This window comes from Lissotriton vulgaris, chromosome 2_1 (assembly GCF_964263255.1).
Source record: "Lissotriton vulgaris chromosome 2_1, aLisVul1.2, whole genome shotgun sequence".
NCBI lineage: Eukaryota > Metazoa > Chordata > Amphibia > Caudata > Salamandridae > Lissotriton > Lissotriton vulgaris.
In genome coordinates this window covers 1,855,841,515-1,855,866,115 of record NC_141687.1, presented here as the reverse complement: position 1 = coordinate 1,855,866,115, position 24,601 = coordinate 1,855,841,515, and positions in this window count along the sequence as shown.

The window sequence follows — 24,601 nt, the reverse complement described above, 5'->3', positions numbered from 1 at the left end:
TAGACACTGACGCAGCTGGCCACGCCCTCGGGGCAGGCAGGGGCGGGTTTACGCCCGCCCTGAAGACGGATAAAAAGGGACGCAAGACCGGAAGTCATCCTCTTGTTCCTGTGCTCTGAAGCTGCACCTCCTCGCTGCACGTGAGCTCGAGACGGAACGAAGAGCCAATTTTGACCCACCCACCAGCCCCTGAGGACAGCTAGTTGTTTTAAGATGGTTCGATAACTCTAATTTTCGTTTACAGGTTGTGGTATTATCATGTTGATATTGAGTCTGTAATAAAGTTGGTCGATTTTATGTATGTTCAGTGATTAAAGATATTCTGTTTTGTGTCCGCTATAAGCATGCTCATTCGGGTCATAGTGGCCAATGGATTGTTTGTGTAGGTAGCATTGTCGTATTTATTTGGTAGGCGGTAAGGTCATGATCGGTGAGCAGTAATTGGAAGATCCCTATGAGTGGGCGTCACCCAACACGGATGGGAGCGCTCGGGAGAGGTGGCCATTGGCCCCTCAACGGGGAGGCGGTCCTGTCTAAGGAGAGGCCGCCGGAAGGAAAGGAAAGGCGGTCAAGGCCCCTTCCTGTGTAGGAGGGGTTACAGCCCCCTCCTGGGGAATTTCCCGGGGCCAGTGACGTCTGCGACGGCAGATGTGGTAAGTTGTGTGGGGTTTGGGGGGAGGTCTACGCTACCTTCTAGATACTCACACGAGTCCTCGAACGACCTTTAAATGGCGTCGAGTTTATTGGGGCCCCCGACAAGTCAAAGGGAAATTGGTAGTTGCACGTGGGGTACGCCTCAGTGCTGTCGCCCCTCCCAAGTGGGGGGGGTATTTCTGGTTAGGGATCTTGACACCGGTTACGACCTTGCCGTTGGCCCTTAAACGTTAGGATGTACAATTTCATTATTTCAAGAGAATGTTTTGCAGGTTGGTAGTTCGGCTAGGAGAACCTCTGTATTAGAGAATCTGTTAAGGTTAGCCAAACATCGCAATGTGGTTATGAAATTGTACATTAATATGAACTGTTTAACGTTTAATTTTTTGTTTTAATAAATACGGCCGGGGAGGGTCACTCCCTCCCTCTTCCAAAAACTTCAAGAACTGTTTCCGGTTTCCCTCCTTTTGGGGATTGTGTTGAGAGGGGGTGGCGGGTATCTCAGCCATATTAACGCTAGATACTAGAGTAACTCAGTCGTGCTTTTCACACGGACCCCTTTTTCCCGTAAAATACTCCAATAGACGTCTGGAGTGGGTAAAAGGTTAATATCCGCCAGAACTGAGTAGGACTAAAATCCTATGTATTTAGTTTTTGGTTTATTCAACGTTGAAGGATACAGTGTTCCAAAATATTGTGCACCTAATCTTTGTTTCCTTGAAACTTGTTCTGCAAACTTTCATTAAACAATGTCGAATAACGGCGACAATAGGGCAACCGGTGGAGCTGCAGTAGATGCGAATCAACCGGGTTTTAACGTTACAGGGTTTAATGAAGAAGACAATGATGCTGTAATCATCCCGGCAAATATAACAAAAACCATAACTATAAAACTTATAGAAAATGGGGTATCATCGAGAGGTGGTAAAGTTATATTTGTTATAGAGGCACATGAATATCAGCAGCCAGAGGTATTCTATTCATGGATTACTTTTCCACAAGCAAATCCAGTAACAGAGGAGTTCCACCACTACAAAGCAGAGGAACCAGCAGCGGAATACGTTGCTTTCGGGGACGTTGAAATTCCACTAACTTACTAAGAGCATCAGCTCTGGTTTAAAGGCGCCCTACAACATCAAAATCACATTACCAGGCTTGGTCCACTAGGTAGACCAGGAGCTACATGGCCGGTACTAACCAGCTATACACCACATCCTGACATTAACGGAATGACAGCTCCAGAGCTGTTAGCTCAGCTGAAACAATTAATTAAAATACATAGACAATTGGTTCAATATGTCATGCAGACCTTAACAGTCCAACCGGCTATAAGGATTCCACAGCACACCCCACACCAGGGGAACACAAACAAAATTACACCACAGACTATGCAGTCAGTCATTGGTAAATTACCCGTAAAGAGGGGACAAATCTCGTTCTGGTTAGCTCACAAAATCACTCAGGTAGAGGCAGTATTTCCTGATAGTATACCTCATGTGAAACATAGAATTCTGACAATCTGTTTAACAATGGGGATAGCACCACATGTGGAGGACTGTGACACTTGGGGTACAGTCTTTGCTTCAATCTACACAAAAACACATGGTGTTCCGTCCATGGCGGTAATACCAGACGTTCTGAGACAGATTCAAAATTAATACGGTCCAGAACCGGCCTTGAATCTAGGTATGAAATTACTGAAAGATTTCAAACAGGTCTTGGCTATACTATTAGCTAACATTAAAGGTGAAGCAGCATCTGTGGCAATCCACTAAAAGTTAAAAGAAACAGATATAACAGATCAACCATATGAGCTTGCTAGAATTATTGAAAAATCTTATGAAGAATTAGGAAGAGATAGTTTGGGTGGGAAACCAGTGAAACCTGAATTAACAGAAAATCCTGAAAAGGTATTTATTAAAAATAATCTCACTACTCCTAAAAAGAAGTGGGAAAACATTAAACAGACTCTTTCTAGAAAGAAACGTTCTCAGACCAGAGGAAGATCTCCCCAAAGGGGAGGTAGGTCTCCCCAACGGGAGCCCTCTGAAAAAAGGTATAACCCTAGGAATAGGAATAATTTGAAGAAACCTGACAGATATCAAGATAATGATACATGTCCCTCTCGATCTTTTCAGACTTCCTCGCAGAAATCGGCAAGAAGAGGACGGTCAGAACACAAGGAAGAACGCGTCAAGTCAAAAGACAAAGAACCCGTTCATCAAAGTAAAAAAACTCAATTTCCTAAAAAGAAGGTAGCAAGCATAAAAATCAGACATGCCGAGGATCTTGAGGACACAACTCAAGAACGGGGAGTGGGCTCAAACAATGCTAGACAGCGCAGCAGAAGTGAGCATTGTTCGCAGGATCCTGAAGGATCATCCGGAGACAGTGGACTTGAATGAATGCATTCAGCTTGAAACTGCCGACACCAGGGTTTGTTATACCCCACAAGTTATATGAAGTAACACTCCGGATGGAGGGGGACGTAACTAGAAAAATAAGAGCACTCTTTTGGGAGAAGCTCTCTAAGGGCTATGACATTCTTCTAGCTGAACAGGACTGGCCACCTGAATTTGTCAGGGAGTGCCCAAATGGTGAAGAGATAATTATGCCAGCCTTCTCAAATCATATTCCAATTCATAAAAAAATATACTTATGCCAGAAAATGGTCAGTAGCTCAGGCTTCAGCATTATATGAAAATCATGAAGGATGGGATGAGGATTCTCCTCACCAAAAAATCCAGTTAAAAAATCAACCTGCTGCACAAAGGCAGTACCCAGTTAAGCAAGAAGCTAAAAAACAAGTCAGGGAGATTTTAAATCAACTTGAATACCAAGGGTTGATTGAAACATGCACCTCGTCAATGAACAATCCTTTGGTTCCTGTCTCCAAACCAGACAATTCATATTGTCTAGTGTTGGATTACAGACACTTAAATTCTTGTTGCAAAACTTTTGCAGTACAAAATGCACATAGTGCAGCACTGATCAATAACATTGTGCGCAAAAAATATAAAACCACATTAGATATATCAAATGGGTTTTTCTGTCAAAACATTGCCCCCGAAAGCAGGCACCTGACAGCTTTCTCAATTATGGGGACACAGCGACAATTTTGCTGTCTCCCCCAAGGATTCAAGAATAGTCCAGGGTTATTTTCAGCCAGGGTAACAGAGTTACTACAAACGTACAATGATAAGGCATTATCTTATGTCGATGACATCTATCTTACAGATGACGACTTGGACAGATACTTGGAAAGAGTGAACACCATAATGCTTGGCTTCGCCTCTGAAGGGTATAAATTCAATTTTAAGAAATCACAAATTGCCCACCTCAGTGTCCTATTTCTATGATACGAGTTATCAAGTGAAGGCAAGAGCCTGGCAGCAAACTTTCTAGAAAAATGTGCGCTGCTCCAAACTCCAAGAACGCTGAAAAACTTACAGTTAATTCTAGGTTTCCTTACGTTCTAAATTACGCAGAAAGGGTTCAACCTCTCTACGAACTAATCAAACCTGATTTCAAAACAACTAATTGGACTTAAGCACACACAGAAATTCTGTGTTCAGTCCAAACAGACATGGTAGCAAAAACACAGTTACAGATACGCGAAAACGTTCTGAACCTTGACATCAAATCATCCCAGGGAGATGCAGATTCACGTTCTGACCTTTAATGAGGGAGAAACGGTACCAATAGCATACAAATCACACTTGTACACACAATCTGAAAGCAAGACCACTACTACTGAGAAAATTCTGACAGTGGTTCAAACTGCAGTGGCAAAAGAGAGAGCTCTAGCACAGGGTAAACGCATAATGATCCTTACACCTGTACCTGCTTTAGAGGCAGTGACAAAAGCAAGTTTTCCAAATGCAAAAGCTTTACATCCAAGATGGATACAATGGGTTAACTCTCTTTCTGCAATAGACGTTGAATACAGATTTGACCCCAGCTTGAAAACACAAGAATTTCTCCAATACGAGCAAGAATGTCCTCTGCCGACCGAAATTCTGCCTCTTGAACATTACGGTTGAAAAATATATACAGACGGATCAGCACAGCCCGCAATTGGGGGTAAACAAGCCTATAGTGCTGCATGCGCAATTGTTAAAGGTCGCTGGTGCGAAGGCAAATTCAGACATATGGTCACTAAAACTCAATCACTCGGAGACTGTACAGCTCAGCGAGCTGAACTACAGGCTTTCAAGATGGCGCTGAGAAAATACTGATCGCGAATTCCCCACACTAATAGTGTGCGATTCATATTTCTGCGTTGAATCTTACAACGAAAATGTACAGAACTGGGTTAAAAACGGGTTCAAAAATTCAAAAAGGTGGCACAAATAAGTATAAAATGCTTTGGGAACAAGTAGTTCTTTTACCGAAAGAACTACAAAAGACTCACGTGATACATACACTGAGTCATCAACGTGATGGTGTTCACGTTGCAGGGAATTCATTGGCTGATGAATCCGCGAGGGCAGCTGTGCAAACGGCTTTCGTAGCTACAATCACTCGCTCAAAAAGATTAATAGATGGTGAAACGCTATTAGCAGTAAAAGCGTCAATGGATGGCAATCATGCAGCGTTCCCTCTAAACTATCCACTCGCTTATACATACATAATTGATGGAAACACCGTTCCTTTTGCTCGAATCCCTGGAGTGGGGGACAGAGTAATTCCAAACAGGAAGCGGAGAGCTTACTTGGTTCAATAAGCACATATGGGAGAGGGTCTGACACATCAAGGGATCTTGAAATCTCTTATAGAGTTAGAAGAGATGTACTGGTGGCCAGGAATGAGCATCCAAGTTTATGAATTTGGAATAAACTGTGACACCTGTTACAGATATCATAGCTTGACAACCACCAGACACCTGACTACAGTGTAGCAAGCTCAGTTCAGATACCACTGTTAGACAGCCTTCGGCTATCTACACGCAGACGTTCCTACAGACAGATGCGATCCTACAACTACTAGGACAAGATTTATTTGGTTATGGCCCCAGCGCTCGGCTAACGCCAGAACTGTTATAAAGGATTTGAGAGTCTTTATCAGCACATACACAATCGTCACGCTACATTCTGACCAGGGTCCTGCGTTTAGCTCTTGAGCTTACAAGGAGGCTATTGTTAGCTTGGGCGTTGCATTGCGGTATTCTAGTCCCTTCCATCCTGAGGGTAATGCGGTAGTGTAAAGAAAAAAACGTGACATAAAGCAATCCATAACGGCTAAGGTATTAGGCTCGGGTGATGGGTGGTTCAAACATTTAATAAGTGTCCAACGTAGTCTTAACAATCTGCCAAGAAATTCTCTGGGGGGAATCACTCCTTATGAATTACTGTTTGGTACTGGAATGATAATCGAAGATCTCGATTGTCAAACTTCAGTGGTGGAACTAAAACCCATTGATGTCAAAGATCGTTTGGCTGTTTTACAGGACTTAAATGAAACAAGAAGAAGTCTGAGTAACACAAAAAGCCAACAGCCACTGAAGAAAAACCACCTGTCCCAGCAAGACGTGTCTGGATTAGAAAGATTGGGGATCTAGTCAGGGAAAAGATAGCGGTAAAGAAGGAATTTGGACCTTCTTACAGAAAAGCAGTACCAGTCTTAGCAATCCAAGGAACAAGATCAGTAGTACTACCGCCCCTTGCTGGTAAAAAGGAGAACTGAGTTGGGTCCATCGTCCTGGTCAAACCACAATCATGTGGCCAATAATAAGTAGTAGGCCCAGTGGACTCCTAAGATGTAGCAGAAGTCCAAATCTTGCTACTATCCAAGAGGTTCAGACTGAATGACTTATCACGTTTGATAAACCTGCAGTAAGAAAAGAAGGACTATGCAACAAAGCCATGGAACTCATGCCTCTTGAGACCCAAATAACAGTTAGTCAAGAAACACCTGTCTACATTGATGTAGCCTCTGACTATACCAATATGACAAAGGAAGAAGCAACTTCAAAGATTAATAACAATCCTGATGCAATTCCAACAATTGACAGAACTGCCTCTGGCTATTTTATCAACTTTGATACATTTTCTGAGGATCTCAGTGAACCCAAAGAAAGGCCAGCAAAGAAAACTCTCAAAGAAAAAACAACAGAACTCTTTCATCAACTGGAAAAAATATATCTTGTTTCACTATGGATTGAATTTTGGATTGGTTTAGGAGTATTTTTTCTCTTGCTATGGCTTCTTTTAGTTTTAAGCTTGGGACAAATGATAGATGGAAAATACAGTACAATGGACACAGCAAGTCAGAAAATCAACTTGGTCCTAAAACCTCACAAATCATCCCATTGTGAAAAAAGAGACCTGTCGTCAGTGAACATCACAGCCGTTCTTATACCTGGTGGTATAGCATGGGATAGAACTGATTATGACATCTATGGCCCGGTTGAGCTGCTGAAGATTTCACACCAATTCAAGGTTTCTTTAAGTGACTTTGCATCACCCAGCACATTTTCTGATGATTGGGACTTTGAGACTATTAAAAATATGATGTCAGATTTAGAAATGTCTGCAAAATTTACTGAACATGACTATTTAGAAGGATCATCAGATTATGAACAAATGTATTGTTTTAATCACTATGGTCACCTCTATTTGCACAAATCTGCAAGTCCTTGGAATGTTTTAACATATAATCAATGGGAACATTGTCCCACGCCACCAAAAGGCAGCTCAAAAACATCCCATGAAAAGTTTTCATACTTCTCAGGGTTTATTGTTACAAATCCAGAAACGTTTTATTTCAAAAATGTAAATAAAACAGGACTGAAAACAAACTTGGCCAACACGAAATAAATTTATTCTGCACACTTTTATGCTCCGCTGTCTACATTAGGTTTTGACTTTTGGAAAGACAACATTGAGACAAAAGCTGTCTGGGGTACGAAAGAATAGCGGGTACAAGGTTTAGGAATTGTTTAGAGCCTGAATTATACCAGAACATATAATGTTTTTAAACGCTACCGTTCAACAGACTTCTTGTCTTTGCCTGACTTAGATAAAATATTTATAAACCGTCTTTACCTAAACCCACTTCTGAAAGTAATGACACTACAGAAAAGGAGGTAGACATACCATATATTTTAACACAAAACAGAACTAATCCTGATTGGAAAAAAATGGTTAATCTGGCCCACAGACACCAATACCTGTCATGATAGATTCCTGAACAAAACACAGGGGTTACAACTGAACAGGCCAGATCCAAGATACTCCCAGAGACAACATCCAGGGATAGTAACAACATATAGTGTAGAAAAACTATGCCTTGAGTGGGTAAAGACATCCACACTTCCGGAAATCAAACAACACTTATCTTTACTTAAAGAAAGCAATAATCTGCGAGATTTCTTAATGGGGCCTCGCAAACCATGGCAAAAAAGTTTCATATGCACTGGTATATACGCTGCGTACAACGAAGCTTGGAAAATAACGCAAATGGAAACTGCAAAAAGAATACAAGAAATTGATCGTATTAATTTAGAGAAAGCTCTCTCTGTAGTGGACAATGGGTTAACGACTCTGTCCTGCAGGATATATTCATTGGACAGCATTGTATCCTCTGCAATTGACATAATGGAATATGACTTGCTAATGTTACAACATGGCCAGTCTCAATTACGTTCTATATTGCAGCTAGGTTGGACGTTGCAAAATCTTCGTTCAGGCTACGTGCCATGGCGTCTAATCAACACAACGTCATTGTTTCCTATATTTAACCTTACAGATAAACAAATCTCTTTGGCACAAAGAAGAGCAGACTAGACGGTGATGAGCATTGAAAAACTGGAAAGATTACCATTGACAGTTTCTGAGAAGCCTGTCATCGAATAGATAATTCATGGCACCATCATGATACCAGTGACGATTTTCCAATTTCAGTATTGTCTACAGCATATGCCAGCGGGCCTGTATGAAAGGTTGGGTAAAGATACATTAGATCAACATGGACTTTACCTTACACACACAAATGTTGGAATAAGGGAAAAGAGGTATTCCTTAGTGGAAAAAATTGTAAAAACTCACTAAGTGGTATACTTTTGTGCAAAGGTATTAATTTACACGGAGCCTGCGACGGTTCTGCGAATAACCTCTCTTGCCACCTGCACGGTACACCCTCCACCGTGATAGAGCCCATTCTCAGGCAACTATCCAATGGCAGTTACGTTATGTTGAATGATCACAGCTGCTGTGGCATGATGCCAGGAAAACTTTATCTCGTTAGTGTGTCGTCCATGGTCACTTGTTGTATGCAAGTATTGTATCCAACTCACAAGACAGGCAGTGGGACGGCATTATGGCCTTCACTGAATATCTCTTCTATACGAATTGATACTTTAAGCAGAATGAAAGTCATTCTTTTGCAAAAGTCTGTGCCACTGACCTCGTCTAAAGAAACGTGTGATCTGCAAGTTGCGAGGACATCTGCAGAGATACATGCATTATTAGCAATGAACTGCCCAGTACATTTCGCACAAATGTTAAGTCAAATCTTAAACATGTCTTATACCAATGGCATCGCACATGTATTTAAGACGATTTTTTCGGGACTGTTAACACCATTTGAAGCAGTCCTCTGCATTTTTCCAAATTTCGTGCACTCTGTGTTCGGCGGCCTGCCTCTCAACTTGGGACTCGTAGCAGGAATTCTATTTATATTCCTTCTGCTCCTATATGGCAATTCGGCAACCAACAATACCCAGACCAACATGGAAGGGTCCTCCTTGCCATGAGGTATCGTGAGTGGATTTCACAGATTCTTGGCTTGGCTCTTTTAAGAGATCTGAACACAACCTGGTTTCTATTGTTCAGACCAATCTGGCAAGATTGCATCTTACCCGTTCTACGATGCCTGCTTTGCGGAGAGGAATGCGTGTTGGACATCTGTCTTACACTTCCATCAGTCCTGCCATCGGATGTCGACGCCTTGCTAGGTCCTGTAACGGCTCATGCATTGTGTTGTCCCCAACGGCTACCAATCCTGATGACGGCATTCATTGAGGTCTCACCAGTAAGTCTAACTGAGGGTGAGATACGAGAATCAACAGGCACACAGGTACTATCTGATTTGAACACTGCTAATGTGGCACCTGGCGCTGACGGCAATGCTTCTCATCTGTGCACATTTGATCTGCTTGATCAAGTAGTTCCACTTTCACCCACTGTGGTAGACGATTTCTTTGCCAGCCTAGATAATCTGATGTTTTCTCCTGACACCGAGAATAACTTTTGATTCATGCACACAGCGTTCCCTGAACTCTGAAATTCGGCCTTCAGTTTTTGAAAACAAAGTCTGCTAGCTTTGGAACTCTATTTTTCACAACCAATCGAATTTTTCTCTCCAAAAACATTTTAACTTTTTTGGCACAGATTAATCTGCTTAAAGTAGAACTATTCTTAAAGAACAAGAACTTCTTTTCCTTTTTTTGAACACTGCCTAGAGAAAATATTTGGACTTGTCCTCATATAACCAATTATAATATTATGTTATGTCATGAAAATGGTCTCGACATTTCTTTCTGTATTTAAGAGCCATTTTCATAAATGTAAATTCATGATTCATTCGGTTTGCATATTTAGATACCATACTTTATGCTTAGAATGCCAACACTTCCTTAAAATGCGTACTGTAGAAATGCTCAATATTTTCTCATGTACAAACAATTCAAATGCAATTTTTGTATTTTTGGGGTGGGATTGTAAACCCTAGCTTTAGATATGTTCAGTGCTTATTAATTTATCTTAATTGAACTTAAGATCGTGGAGTGGCTGTTGTAATCAAATCTAGGCCCCTAGTGTAATTTTCCAGGTTCATGCCCTTATATAGGTATACTTTATCATATCCTTATATAGGCATAGACATCACTACCCTATTTGGTCTAAACCATACAGCCCAAATACGGCATGGCTACTTCCACTAGGTTCCGAGAATTAACAACGATTTCTTGGAAAAACCCGCCTTCAGCAGCTAGGAACTTCCCCCTGCTTGAATATTAAGTTCTCCAAGAACTCCTGGCGTTTTCCAAGAATTTTGCCTTTGAGTGACGATATTAAGTCCAAACATGAGTCAAATTCGGCACCTTCGAATTATAAATATGTCCAGGTTTGCCCAGTCAAACACCCAGTGGTTTGGAGCAGATCGACTATCTACTTGCCCAATGCCCTGCAGCAGCAAGTGCCGAAGGAAGCCGACCCTCCAAGTGACGCACTGAGAGAGACGCTGTCTTTTCTCTTGCTGAAAAATCCAGCTCCAGTGTTTCCGACTTACCCTTGCGGGTATCTGGGAAATCGAGTCCTGAGAGATAGATACAAGACCTCCTTCATTCTAAAACCAAGGTACGGTGCTGATTAGACCTCTTAGAGAATTCTTGGAATAGATTCCTGGCAGAGAACTACTAAACGTAGGCTACTCCTCACTTACTTCCTCCCTAGTACTAGACTTAGGTTAGGTACACCGGGTTAGGCATATTTTAGAAGCACCAGTTGAGTACTTTTAGTCATTGTTTATTACTGTATGTATTTTATGCACTTTTATGGCTTAGAAAGCATATCATGCTTTTACAGTACTACTTTATAATACTGTTTGTATTATATGCCTTGTACTTTCTAACCAGTATTATGATTGTAGCAGTTAATTTTCAAAGCTTGAGATAGAAGACTGTCCAATAAATACTTTTATTGAAAACGCCCGTCTCTCTAATTCTCTGCATCTCTGGTAAAATGAAGCATACACGGGTGACTGAGTAAAATAGCTATCTATTGTTTCCGCGACTCTAGAGATTTGATTTCTTATTCTTGGGAAACAAAGTTGTCATGTTTATGCGGTTGTCAGAAAATAATCCCTTCTTGTGAATTCAAGAAAGTTTCTAGTGACCTCTGAGCTAACTGGCACTTACTATTAAGTTTAATATATTCGGTAGAGACCTAGTAGACCTCAGTCCTACCTCTAAACTACAGTATATATTATTCCAATCCGCAGAGCCTATTGGGAATATAGGAACTGCACTACATTATTGAATACGTTTTTGAAGGAAGCATAATAAAGGGATAGTGTGTATGGTTTGATAGGTGTTATACTTAGTTTGGTTTGCACTGAGTTAGTGGTATCTGAAACAACAAGGTACTGTGGAGTGTGCAATGATGCGCGGTCTGAACAGGCCAAATTGATAGTAAATTGTTTTTGTCTTGTGAATTCTGCATTAGTAATAATGATTTTTTTATGTGATAATGATTTTTGGTGCACTGAGTTAGTAGTACCTTTGGCGCTTAGCGTGTACGTATCCTGCAATGATGCGTGGTCAGGGGGGCAGGCACAGTAATTGGAGTAATGTCTTTTGTCGATTGGATTCTGCATGAATTCCACTTAAAAGTGATAGTATGCCTCACTGCTGACATAAAACTGTTCACTCTTCTTTCAGATGATTTATGGTGCACTGAGTAAGTAGTTCCTTTGGCGATGAGCTTGCAAGTATCCTGCGATAATGCATAGTGCAGGGGGGCTGCACTGGGAGCAATATTTTTTGCCTAGTGATTTCTGCTTTAATAAGGCTACGGGGAGATTACTTGTGGTGCAGTGAGTTAGTGGTACCGAAAGAAGTCAGCATGTGCGTAACCTGCGATGATTCGTGGTTGGGGGGGTCGCAGTGGTATAATATCTCGTCTACTGGAATGCGTCATGTACAATCGCCATTGTACCTTAATCGTGAACCCTCACAATGTAGATCTAAGGCAGTAGTCATCACTAACATCAAGAAAATGTTTTTGTTATATCTTTTAACAAAACTGTTTCTGACTTACATAAATCAAGGCTAACTTGAATGTTGTCTATAGTGTAGATGGAAAGCTGAAAAGTTGTGAACCCTGCTGTCCGCAGTGAAGATCGAAGGCAGTAGTTGACACAGACATCGAGGAATGCTTTTTATCACTTATTTTAACAAAATCTGAGGACATAGTACAATTGTCTGTGCCTTAAATAAATCAAGACTGAATTAAATGTTGTCTGTAGTGCTTCTGCGCTTCTGGTATCAAGTGGTGAACTCTGTTGATCGCAGTGTACATTTGAAGGCAGTATTCAGTACAGACATTGAGGCATGTTTTTTGTTGCATCATTTTACAAAATTGTCTCTGTCTTACATAAATCAAGGCTAATTTCAATGTTGTCCGTAGTGTTGATGCAAAGCTAAATTCAAGTTGTGAACCCTGCTGGCTGCAGTGTGGATGGAAGGCTGTAGTCAGCACAGTTATAGACGAATGCTTTTTGTCACATCCTTTTACAAAATCTGAAGACATAGAGTACAATTGGCTCTACCTTAAGTAATGCAAGGCTTAATTCAATGCTGTCCGTAGCGTAGATGGAAAGCTGAATTCAAGTTGTGAACCCTGCGTCCACAGTGGAGATCGAAGGCAGTAGTCAATACAGACATAAGTCTGCAGTGCTGTGGCGTTGAGTTCGGAATGGGCCTATATCGAGGAGGCACATGGTCATGGCGGCAGCCACATGGCAGGGTGCGGACCTTCTCTTTGCAGAAGTGAATCACGCCCAAGGCGTAGGCTATTTATTTATAGTCTTATGCTGACGTTGCATACGTTGGTCCAGCCCACTATGCTTCTGCTTCAAGGGAGGGGGGGGAGACAACACAGCTACATAACCAAAACATTCCCCAGTGTCTGAGATAATATGGTTGCATCCACTGTGCAGTACACTACACGTATCAATAGCATATCTACACACGAAAAGGTTTTTGGTTTCTATAGTATGTTGTGTATAGCATATTATCGGTAGTATTAGCAGTGTGTACATTATTGTTGATGTGCGAGATCCTTACCTTATACATAGTTGATTGCCACCAATGTTCCCTCTATATTTTCCTCTGGGTGCGGCAGTGGAGGGTCTCTGTGCGCTGCAACCATGGCTGTGTGCGCCAGGAACCAAACTGCGTGTGTCTGCGGCGCCAAATGGCACTCAAAACGTTTACTTTAAAAAGTGAAAAGATGCATTTTCACACATACAGCACCACATTAAGGGTCTTAAGGACAGTTGGCAAATTGGATAAGCACGCCTTTGCATGAATTGGTTACAGTGGCAAATACAATTCAAGTTTAGAAAAGCACAAGACTTCAATGGTGGTACCATCACAGGATTTTAATAAATATTCTTAACTGGAGTACAATTCATTGGGTGGGGAAATGTTGCGAGCCTATACAATATAACATATACACAAGAAAGGAGAGTGCTGTTCAGACACGTCAAGTGGCGCCAATAGATGGGTGACAGGGTTGCTTCTCACGGCGATCCTTGCCATTTTTCCAGTGCTGATAAACAAGGTCTAGGTCAACTTTACCATTCAGGAGGTAGTCCCTTGTCCTCATCAGCATATCCAAATGCTTCTGCTCTAGTGTATTCCTCAATTTACTCTTGATAGTATTCATGAGGCTGAATCCTCGTTCACAGTCTGCACTAGATGCTTGAAATATTGCGCAGACATCAACAAGCTGAGACACCACACTATACTGAGCAGCATTGCGTACAGTGAAATTCACCATGTCTTGAAACGTGGTAAATAACCCACCCTTTACATGTTCTGCCACCACATATTTATAGTCTCTGTACTGTCGAACAACATCTTCTAGTGTTTCACAATCACCCAGGGCCAAGACATTTTTATACTTTTCAACAAGTCTTTGAATATTTTCAGTCCTAAAATCAAAATGTGATTGTGTGGCTCTTGCCTGGATCTCAAAACTTGCCCATTCTTTTAGCTCATCTTCAGGGAACCTTTTTTGCATGTGCTCAAAAAGAAGGGAAACAAAAGACAAAATAGGCCCACTGTAAATCTCTTGCCTTTCCTTGTACAACTTTTTAACAAAGGAGGGAGGGAGAGGGAAAGTGGATTCGGGCTCCCCTGGCAATTTATATAAACAGAATGTAAATGTAAACGTATTGGCATTTATATAGCGCACTACTTACCCATAGGGTCCCAAGGCGCTTCGACCGCTGCGAAACCCTTCCTGGCTTCCCTGAGAGATGGTCCCTTAATGGGTATCTCCAGGGTGAGACCAGGCATCCCCGGCGGTCTGGTGGGGCCGTTAGTGAAGATGAGGCAAGCTAATGCCCAGAGTTGCCGAGTGTGATCGCTGATCAGAGTGGGCACCGAGGCGAGAGAATTATCGAGTCCGCTGACCCTGGTCCAGAAACCTGCCGCGCCGGGAATCGAACCCTGGTCCCGGGCTGTCCACTGCTCTCGGGTCTGCCGCCTCTAACCAGTGAGCCACACTACTTCACTTCGGGTCTGCCGCCTCTAACCAGTGAGCCACACTACTTCACTCAGGTAGTGGTAGTGATCCCTACAATGGTGGGGAGCACACAGTGTTGTTTTAAATACCCCTCACACACCAACAGGCCCCTTGGTGTCATGCTTCATCATTGGGGTCTTCGCACCCCTCTACGGGATGCGGCGTGCTACGACTCACGACTACGTAGGATCACTTCAAGTGTACTATGTGTTGGTGTGTGTAGGGAAATAAGTGTGAGTGGTGAGGTGGTGAAAAGTAACGGTTAAAAGATACCTGGCTCATATGGTGAAAAATAAAATTTATTAGGTCCTCGGCTGGTATCGTTAAAAGGGGTGCAGAGTGAGGTTGTTACTGTGTTTTAAGGTACATCAACCTCAGAAAGTGCGTCGACATGTTTCGGAGTGTAAAAACTCCTTCTTCAGGACGAGGATATGCACAACTCTCCTCACCTTACTCACATGTAGTGTAGATGTAAAAGTGAATTCTACAAAAATACTATCTATAAAAATTAGGTGTAATGTTCCTAATAGTGTTTACAATATAATAGCCTGTTGCGCCCAATTGGCGTTCATAGAACAAGACTTATATATTAAGGGAGGATGGCCTCATGAGCCCTGCGTGGTATTGGGGGTTGTCATCCGGCTCAATGCGGCAACGGTTTTTTGCAAGACTCGGTAGGCTGCCTTCCCCTCAATGCGGCTCCGACGTAATGTTTATGTAAGTTTCCTTGTACAACATCATCAGATATCTTACATTGCTGCTCCAAAAGACAGTGTCCCCCCAAATACTGTTGCTTAATTTGGCCAATCTTTGCTCTTGCATACTGTACAGCTACAACAGTAGTCAAAGAACTTTTTTGGAATAGTTTGCACAAAGATGCAAATTCACCCAGAATGTCATTAAGTACTGCAAGGGAAATATGGTAGTTGGAGTCCGATAGCTTTTTATAACAATATTTAGCAATTGGATCATTCTCCTCAACTTTCTCATGCTCAAAGTACTTAAGAACAGTCTCGTAATTACGAATTAGTGCACCAACAGCAAAATGCCTTGAAAGCCACCGGACTTCATTCAGTGGTCAAAAAGAGACAACTTCACATTAAGTGACCGATGCAATTTCATCCAGCTTGGACTTCCTTGCAGGAGATCTGGAGAACACAGTGTAGGAAGGCCTCAATAATGTCTCCATCTCTTTAATCATTGGAACCCTCTTCCAGGCTTCATCAACTCCCAAATATTCTCGATGGGCGACACAATGCTGCTCAACTAGATGAGGAATGGATTGTTTAAGGTGAGTAGCAACACCATTATTCTTACCCAGCATCACAGATGCACCATCAGATGTGAACATGACCATTTTCATGAGGTCCAGTTCATTGGCAGTGTAGAATTCTTTCACAGCAGTAGTGATAGCCTCAGCATTACAGTTAGTCAGCTTCACTATGCCCCCAAACTGCGTTTTGTGCTCAGTTGATGTTACAGGTCGGAACCTGAAGTACAGGATGAGCATTTTGGTAACAGAAATATCTGTGCTTTCCTCAATTATCAAGGTGTGATACAAAGATTGCCGAAGTTCTGGCATTCCTTCACAGTGTATCACGCTATTGATAGCCTCAAGGAACTAAAAGGCATAGTTCTTGCTCCTCCAGCTGCCTGGTATCTTCACATACAAAGCTAGGTGGTCATGGATGTCTTGTACAGATAACATTGAAGTATTCATCTTGACTGCCAGCAACACGTTGTTGATGAGAATCTTTATCTCCTCAGGCATAGATCTTTGGCGTTCAACTACTTCCATTCTATTTGCTTTGTCAGTGGCAATTTCTGTTAGCATTGCCCGCACTCCAAAACCAAACCTGGCAGCAGCACTTCTTTTTCTCAATATCACCATGGCAGACTCGTGTACTTTGCTAAGTAGATGGCGTTTCATGTAGTCCAGGTTCCAGCCATCACTCTATTTCTTCCCTGTGGAAAAGTCCCCAACAATCTTGGCTTCAGCAAATGCTTTTCAAATCAAGCCCACGTCTGGACTGTATTGAAATAGTTCCCCGAGTTGCATGCGAACCTTGCTTTGTGACTTCTGTGTACAAGGCAACATTTCTTCCTTTGTGGTGAAGCACTGCACTCTCCCGAAGTTACAGCTTTGCGCTTGAACATTTCCGTACCCGCTGGTTTGAACCTGCTGTGCCACAAAGCCTGCAAAATAAGGAAACATGGCTTACGTTGACGCCTAGCTCATGAATGCAATCTGTTATACTACAATATACAAGATGCAACACAGTTTAACTCAACCAAACAATTACCTCTTCTGCTTGCATTCACGTGCGCCTGTTTAAATGTATGGGGTTCTGGCTGCGAAACCTGCAACAGAAGAAAGCATGGGGAAGTATATATGGCACTACATGTGTGAGGTACTGTCTGCGAAACTGTGCAACTGAAAATGCACTAGTTTAACTCTACCAAACCATTACCTGTTTGTTCTGCCTGTACTCATGTCTGCCTGTGCAATTGTCTTTGTAGTACGGTCTCACGAACCTGCAAAAGAAAAAGGGGTGCAGATTGTGAATCTATTTACCCAGCAACACCCAACCCAAAGAGGAACGTAAACAGAATTACCTTGTCTTTGTGGTACTCGCACCTGACCACTCAAATCCAAATACCTTACAGACTGGAAACCTACAAGTGAAGACAAGTCAGCAAACGCCCTAAGAATTACAAACTTGCCTCCCGGAAGTTGACTCATTAAGTAGCTGAGGAGGTTAAAATGCCTGATGAAAAGCTGGTGAACCATACAGATCAAAAATCACATGCAATGTAACTAGGTCAGTGCATTACTGCTTCTGTCAGAAAGCTCATTTTGTTAATTGCAGTTTATAACTTTAAATCCTAATATAGAACAGTAACCTATTAACTACCAAGCAGCTGCATTTCTATTCATTGCAATGGTAGAAACCCTGCGACAGACCACCGGAGCGGAAGAGTAACAGCTTTTGATGGTAATAACTTAAGGGTGTTTTTTAACAGTAAATAAAACATTTTTAAAAACGCAACCTTAAATTTAAAAACCTGCATCAAGAGGAATAACCTTCAATCTTGTTTTACTTGCAAAGATTTTTACATATTTCCCACATCTTCATTGCTTTGATTTTGTTCACAAGAAAATGTCACCCATAGCCATCGAATATTAATCATAAGTGCATTGACATTATTAAAATGTCACATAAGCAATCTGAAACCTTGGTCCAGCCTGAGGCGCATGATATAGGCATGTAATTCATGCAACAAACGTCATGTGAAAAAATGGCAGACTCACAATTCCAAAAATGGATACCCTAAGGAGTGAAATGCTTTTGTTCTGTACACATGCTGAAATTGTGGATTCAAAGCTGCTGTCAAATGAAGGAAAAAGGAAGTACTGTGAAATAAAATAACTGCCTAGGATCACACAGTTTGGTCAAGTGGGGAAGCCGGCAGTCTGTTTTACATCAAAGAGTATGCATGGGGGCGTGGCTTGGACGCCGATCGGGATGGCGGCGTGAGCTCGCAGCTCCGCGCGGAATCCCGCTAATTCTCCTGTTCTCGGTACCCTGGGCGACCCGGAGGCGACGCACCTGCCCTCTGAAGTGTAAGGGGACAGCCGGGCACGACGTTGACCCGTCCCGCCCAGTCCTTGGGAACCCTCGCTGGCCGCCGTCCCGAGATCTCTCCTTCCCCCTCAGGCTTCAGAGGGGGTCGGCTGAACAGGGCTCGCCAAGCTGGTCACTGCTCCTGAGGGCATCGGCGGCGACATTGGACACTGCCCGGTGCCGGGGAGCCGGCACGGAACCACAAGTACAGACAGTAGACGGGCACTTGGGCCAGTGACGCGGCACCCTGGAATGGCGGCGATCGGAGGGCCGATGGCCGAGGAGCGCGCTGAGGGGGACCCGGCGACATCAACTCGGATGGGCGAGATTCCTTCGCCGGAGTTGGACCAGGAGCAGCGTCTGAACCGACGTTTGGATGCCATACTAGATGCGATCACCTCGACCAAGGAGGCGCTGCATCAAGATATCGCCCAAGTGGCCACGGGCCTGGGGCTCCTACGAGCGGACCACGCGAAACTGGCGGACAGGGTCAAGGACCATGACCAACTGTTGCTGGACCTGAAGCCGTCGGTGGTGACGGCGGAACACAGGATCACAGATATTTTGGCCCGGCTGGACTCGCTGGAACGACGGGCGGAGGATGCCGAAGGCCGCAATAGACGGAACAACGTACGGGTCGTAGGCCTGCCGGAACGGATTGAGGGGGAAGATGCGGTGGCCTATATGGAGAACTGGTTCCGCACAGTGGTGGCGCCGGAGGGGCTTACTCCTTTCTTCACTCTGGAGCGAGCTCACCGGGTACCTGCTCGCCCGCCGGGGCTTGGCCGCCCCCCCGACCGATGGTGGTGCGGCTCCTCCACTACAAGGACCGGGATCTCCTCATCCAGCGGGCTAGGATGTCGGGCCCATATGAGGTGGAGAACAGTAAGGTCACAATTTTCCCGGACTACACCCAAGCGGTCCAGAAGAACAGGGCATCGTTCCTGGCGGTGAAGAAGGAGCTCCGGGAGGAGGGCATCCAATATTCCCTACTCTACCCGGCCAAGCTGCGGATCATACTGGATGGCACTACGCACTTTTTTCAGACTCCGGACGAAGTTTGGCAATGGCTGGAGTCGTACAGAGCGGGGACGGACAGGTCGCATAAAAGTAGGCGAGATCAGCCTAAGCCGCCCCGGATTAGGCAATCGCAGCGCATCAGGTCCCGCAACAGGCGCCAGCGGGAGAAGCGAGAGGCTCAAATGGAGGCAGAGAAGAGGGATGCACTCGCAGCGACGGCGGCCATTACGGGGTCGCAACAGACTAGTGAACTGGCAGAATCGGACTCAGGCGGGAAGGCAGCAGGACGGGAGAAGAACTCTCTGAGGCGGAAAGCTCGAAGGGGCCGATAGTGACCCCACGAACATCGGATGGAATATTTTGCGGCTGAGACTGTTTTGGGACTTGATCGAGACTTCATGGTAGGGTGGTATCCTGTTGGTGAAGAGCGGGTTGCTGGGTATGGGGGCTGAGTGCCTAGTGGGGGATGAAGGCGCGGGACGCGGGCTCCGCTAGCTGGGATCGGCGGTGACCCACCCCCCTTGGGCCCTTAAGGCCTGCTGTGGTGGAGACCACAGGGTAAGAGTGTGGGAAGTTGGTTCAAGGTTTGGATGGGGGCGGCCATTGGGTTCGTGTGCTCTGTCCTGGGGAGTGGGGTTTGGGGAGTTTTTCTGTTCCGGGTGTGTTTGGGGGGGGGCAAATGCATTGGGGGGGTTGTGAACCTTTATTATTTGAATCGGACTGTTCGATGTTGGAATGGGGACATTACCTAATTTGAAATGCCTGACGTGGAATGTCCGGGGGCTGCGTACTATGGTGAAACGTCACAAAGTTCATGCATACCTGGTGCGTAGGGGGGTTCAGATCGCTATGCTACAGGAGACTCATCTCACCAAAAAAGAGTGCGCTGCATTGCAAAAAAGATGGCGGGGCCTGGTAATTGGCACCACTTATTCAGCGTATGCCAGGGGGGTGTTGATCTGGGTGAGGGCGGGGATACCCTTTCAAGTGCTGAATCAAGTGGTGGACCCTGATGGCCGGTTCGTGGCGGTGGAGGGGAGGTTGTATGGAAGAGATGTGGTTCTCTGCTGTGTGTATGCGCCGAACACTGATCAAGCTCGATACTTTGATGGCCTCTCGGGGTCCTTGGCCTCTTTCCTGGCGGGCCCGATAGTGTTAGGGGGGGACTTCAATTCGATCACGGATGTGGCTCTGGATAGGTCCCATCCCCCCCTGGTGGACTCCCCGGTACGCAGGTTGGCCTTGCACAGGAAGGACTGGCAGGATAGATGGGGGTTGCTGGATGTTTGGCGGGAGCAGCACAGAAACGCCAGGGATTACTCCTTTTATTCTGCTCTCCACGATCTGCATGTCAGGATAGATTCGGTGCTCTGTGGAGGGTCCCTAGCCCCCTTGATTTCTCATACGGAGTACCTGGCTAGGACCATCTCGGATCATAACCCGCTATTGGTGCACATTCAGTGGCAGCGGGAGCACTCAGCGATACCAACATGGCGGCTTCGGCCGGAGACGCTAGAGGATTCTGTGTTCAGAGACGCGGTCCAGCAAGGCATTGATAGTTATTTCGGCGTGAATGAGGGCACGGCTACGAGTAGGTCCACGGAATGGGATGCAATGAAAGTGGTGGTGAGAGGGGTGTGTCTGGATAGGTTTTCGAATGCTCGCACGACTGTGTTGAATGCGCTCATGAAAGCGGAGGAGACTTTGAGGGACTTGGAGCGCCGCAGGCCGGCTAGGCCGGACTTGCAGACCCAGTTACTGGAAGCGAAGGAAGTGGTTGCCACCGAGACAGAACGTTTGAGGTGTTACGACTACAGGCAGTATATCGTCAGAGCACATGCGGAACAGGACAAGGTGGGCACACTCTTGGCCAGATTAGCTAACCCGGAACTTAGGGGCTGCCCGGTCCTCAGCATTAGTACTGCGCGGGGGGAGATGGTGCACTCCCAGGCAGCGGTGTTGGAATGTTTCAGGGTGTACTATGAGGGTTTATACCAGAGTCAGCTGGGAGTGGGGGTTCAGGACATTGCAGACTACCTGGGGGAGAGGCAGCTTCCGGTCCTGGACGAAGGGGACGCGAAGGAGCTGGGTGGCCCGATCACGCTCACTGAAATACGGGTGGCCATTAAACACATGGCCCGTAATAAAACACCCGGGGTGGACGGATTGCCAATTGAATTTTACCAACAATATGTCGACAGCTTGGCCCCCAGGCTTCTGGTGGTGTATACGGAAGCTTTTGAGGCCGGGGAACTGCCTGGGTCCATGCGAGAGGCCTTGATTATACCGCTCTTAAAGCCTGGCAGGGATGCGGCGGATGTACGGTCCTATCGCCCGCTATCCATGTTGACGGTGGATTACAAGATTCTGAGCCGAATCCTAGCCACCAGACTGGCCCCACACATGACGGGCTTGGTGCACAGGGATCAGGCCGGGTTTATACCCACGAGGAGCACGGCGCTGAACATTCGCCGCTTGGTGGGAATAATGGACGCCATCTTGGACGGGGAAGGAGCTCCGGCGGTCCTGTCCGTGGACATCGAGAAGGCTTTTGATAGTTTAGAATGGTCTTTTCTGGATGGAGTGTTAGAGAGGTTTGGCATGGGAGAGGGGTTCCGCCAGTGGACGAAGGTCCTATATGCCTTGGCGACGGCGAGGGTGCGCTTGGGCGGTCTGGTGTCGGCGGCATACCCGGTGGGTAGGGGCACGCGACAGGGGTGCTCCCTATCCCCCCTATTGTTTGCTCTGGCGATGGAACCTTTGGCGGTCCATGCGAGGTCGGGCGACAGGTACGCGGGGATAGCCAACGGTGAGCAGCGGCATTATATATCGTTATATGCGGATGACCTGCTCCTGTACCTCGACAACACGGCGCGGGCCCTGGACGGTGCGATGGACCTGTTGTCGGAGTTTGGCCAGCTATCGGGCCTCAAGGTCAATTGGGCAAAGACTTGTGTGTTTCCGCTTAGAGCGGGATCGCCCGACCCTGGTGGCGATCTGGGTGTGGTCTGGGAGCCATCTTGTTTCACCTATCTAGGAGTCCGCATCTACCACGCGACTGCGGACCTATTGGAGGGCAACATTGGTCGATGTGTCCGGGCACTGAGGGGCAGCTTGTCCTTCTGGTCGACCCTCCGGCTGACGGTTCTGGGTAGGATCGCGCTTTTAAAAATGGTGGCGCTCCCCCGCTTTCTCTACTACTTCCGGACGTTGCCTGTCTGGATCCCTCAGGGGATCTTCAAAGATCTGAGGACAATGATCATTGGCTTCCTATGGGGGCATGGTCGCCGTAGAGTGGCGCTGAGCACGCTACTTCGCCCCAAGATAGAGGGGGGCATGGCTGTGCCCGATTTTGAGCTGTATTATTTAGCGGCGCAGTTGCAGGTCCTCACACAGAACGTGGCTAGGGTGTTCAGGGGTCCAGAGGAGGACCGGAACCGGGGGATACCTCGCCATGTGCTATCCTATATTATCATGCAACAGAGGCTCGAGTTGCGGGGCCTCACTATGGAGGAACGGACGCTCCGGCTGTGCTGGCAGAGGAGCCTTCGGAGAGCGAAGGCGACGCGGCCTTATGCACCGGAGATCCCGATCGGTATGCTGACGGCCTTGCCGCATGGGGGAGATTGGTCCCCATTGCTGGACTGGGAGGAGGCGGGCCTACAGGTAGTGGGCGACCTATACATAGATGGGGCCTTAGCACCGTTCGATACGCTCCGGGAACAGTTTGGGCTGCCCGACGGGGGGTTCCTTCTGCACGCGGCAGTGGTGGCTGCTATACAGAAGCACTGGAAAGGGGGGCTCATGGAACCGACAACGACTATGGCGTGCCAGTATGTGGTAATGGCGGCGGGTACGTTCAAGGCTGTGACATGCCTCCATAATAGGATGCTGAATGAGGGACTGGAACCGCTCCAGAGGCTCAAGACTAAATGGGAGGAGAGTGTGGGCCGGCCCATACCGGACACGGCATGGGGCCACATCTTGCGGCGCACGTGGAAAGGCACGAGAAATGCGCGCTTTCAGCAAGTGCATTTCTACGTGCTTCATAGGGCCTACTTAACCCCTGAGAAAATACAGCGGCACTTTCAGGTACCGGATGCCCGATGCCCACGGTGCTCGTCTCCGGGAGCGGACATGGACCATTTGTTCTGGGGGTGCTCGCACTTGGAGGCCTATTGGGCGGAGGTGGGGGACCTCTTAAACGAAGTGACTGACAGGGAGGTGGACTTCGATATGGCGGCATGCCTGTTGCTCTGGTTCCCGCACACCAAACACACCAAGGTGACGAGCAAATTTATTGATCTGGGTCTGATACTGGCGCAAAGGGAAATATCGTGGCATTGGAAGTCCAGGGGGGGACCCTCACTGCGTAGATGGAAGAATGAATTGCTGCGGTGGTCAGACTGCGAGAGTGTGCTCCGGATGAAGCAGGCTGTCAAGAATGGGAATGAGAAGGCTTTGGATGCGGCGCGTGCATGGGAGTTAGTGGTGCAGGCCTTGCGTGATTCTTTGGTGGAGGATGAGGACGGTGGGAATTAGGCCAGCGGACACTGCGGGGCGAACACAACAGAATCATAATCCGCACTGTAGTGGATCCATCCAACATGTCGGAACGAGGCATATACCTTTCGCAGTTGCCAGGGGGGGGGGGCTTCGGGGGGGTTGGTTAATGGGAGTTTGGGGTGGGTCGGAAGCCAAATAGATGGTTGCCCAACAGGGCACCTTGAATCTAATAGGATGGTAGAGTACTGTGCGGAGTGAGGAATGGCTGGGGGGTGCGGCCAGGCATGATAGACCTACAGTGTTCGGGGCAGGACCCGACATGGGCGGTACCACCGATAACCACTGGGATGGCTGACGGAGTGTTGTTGAGGGTGGGGGGGTAAAAGCAGATACGTAAAACGACATATCAACCATGGTCCCTATGGGACGTGCACAGTGATGTTTTCCTATTGAGTGGAGTATCATGCCGCCCGGCCTCCG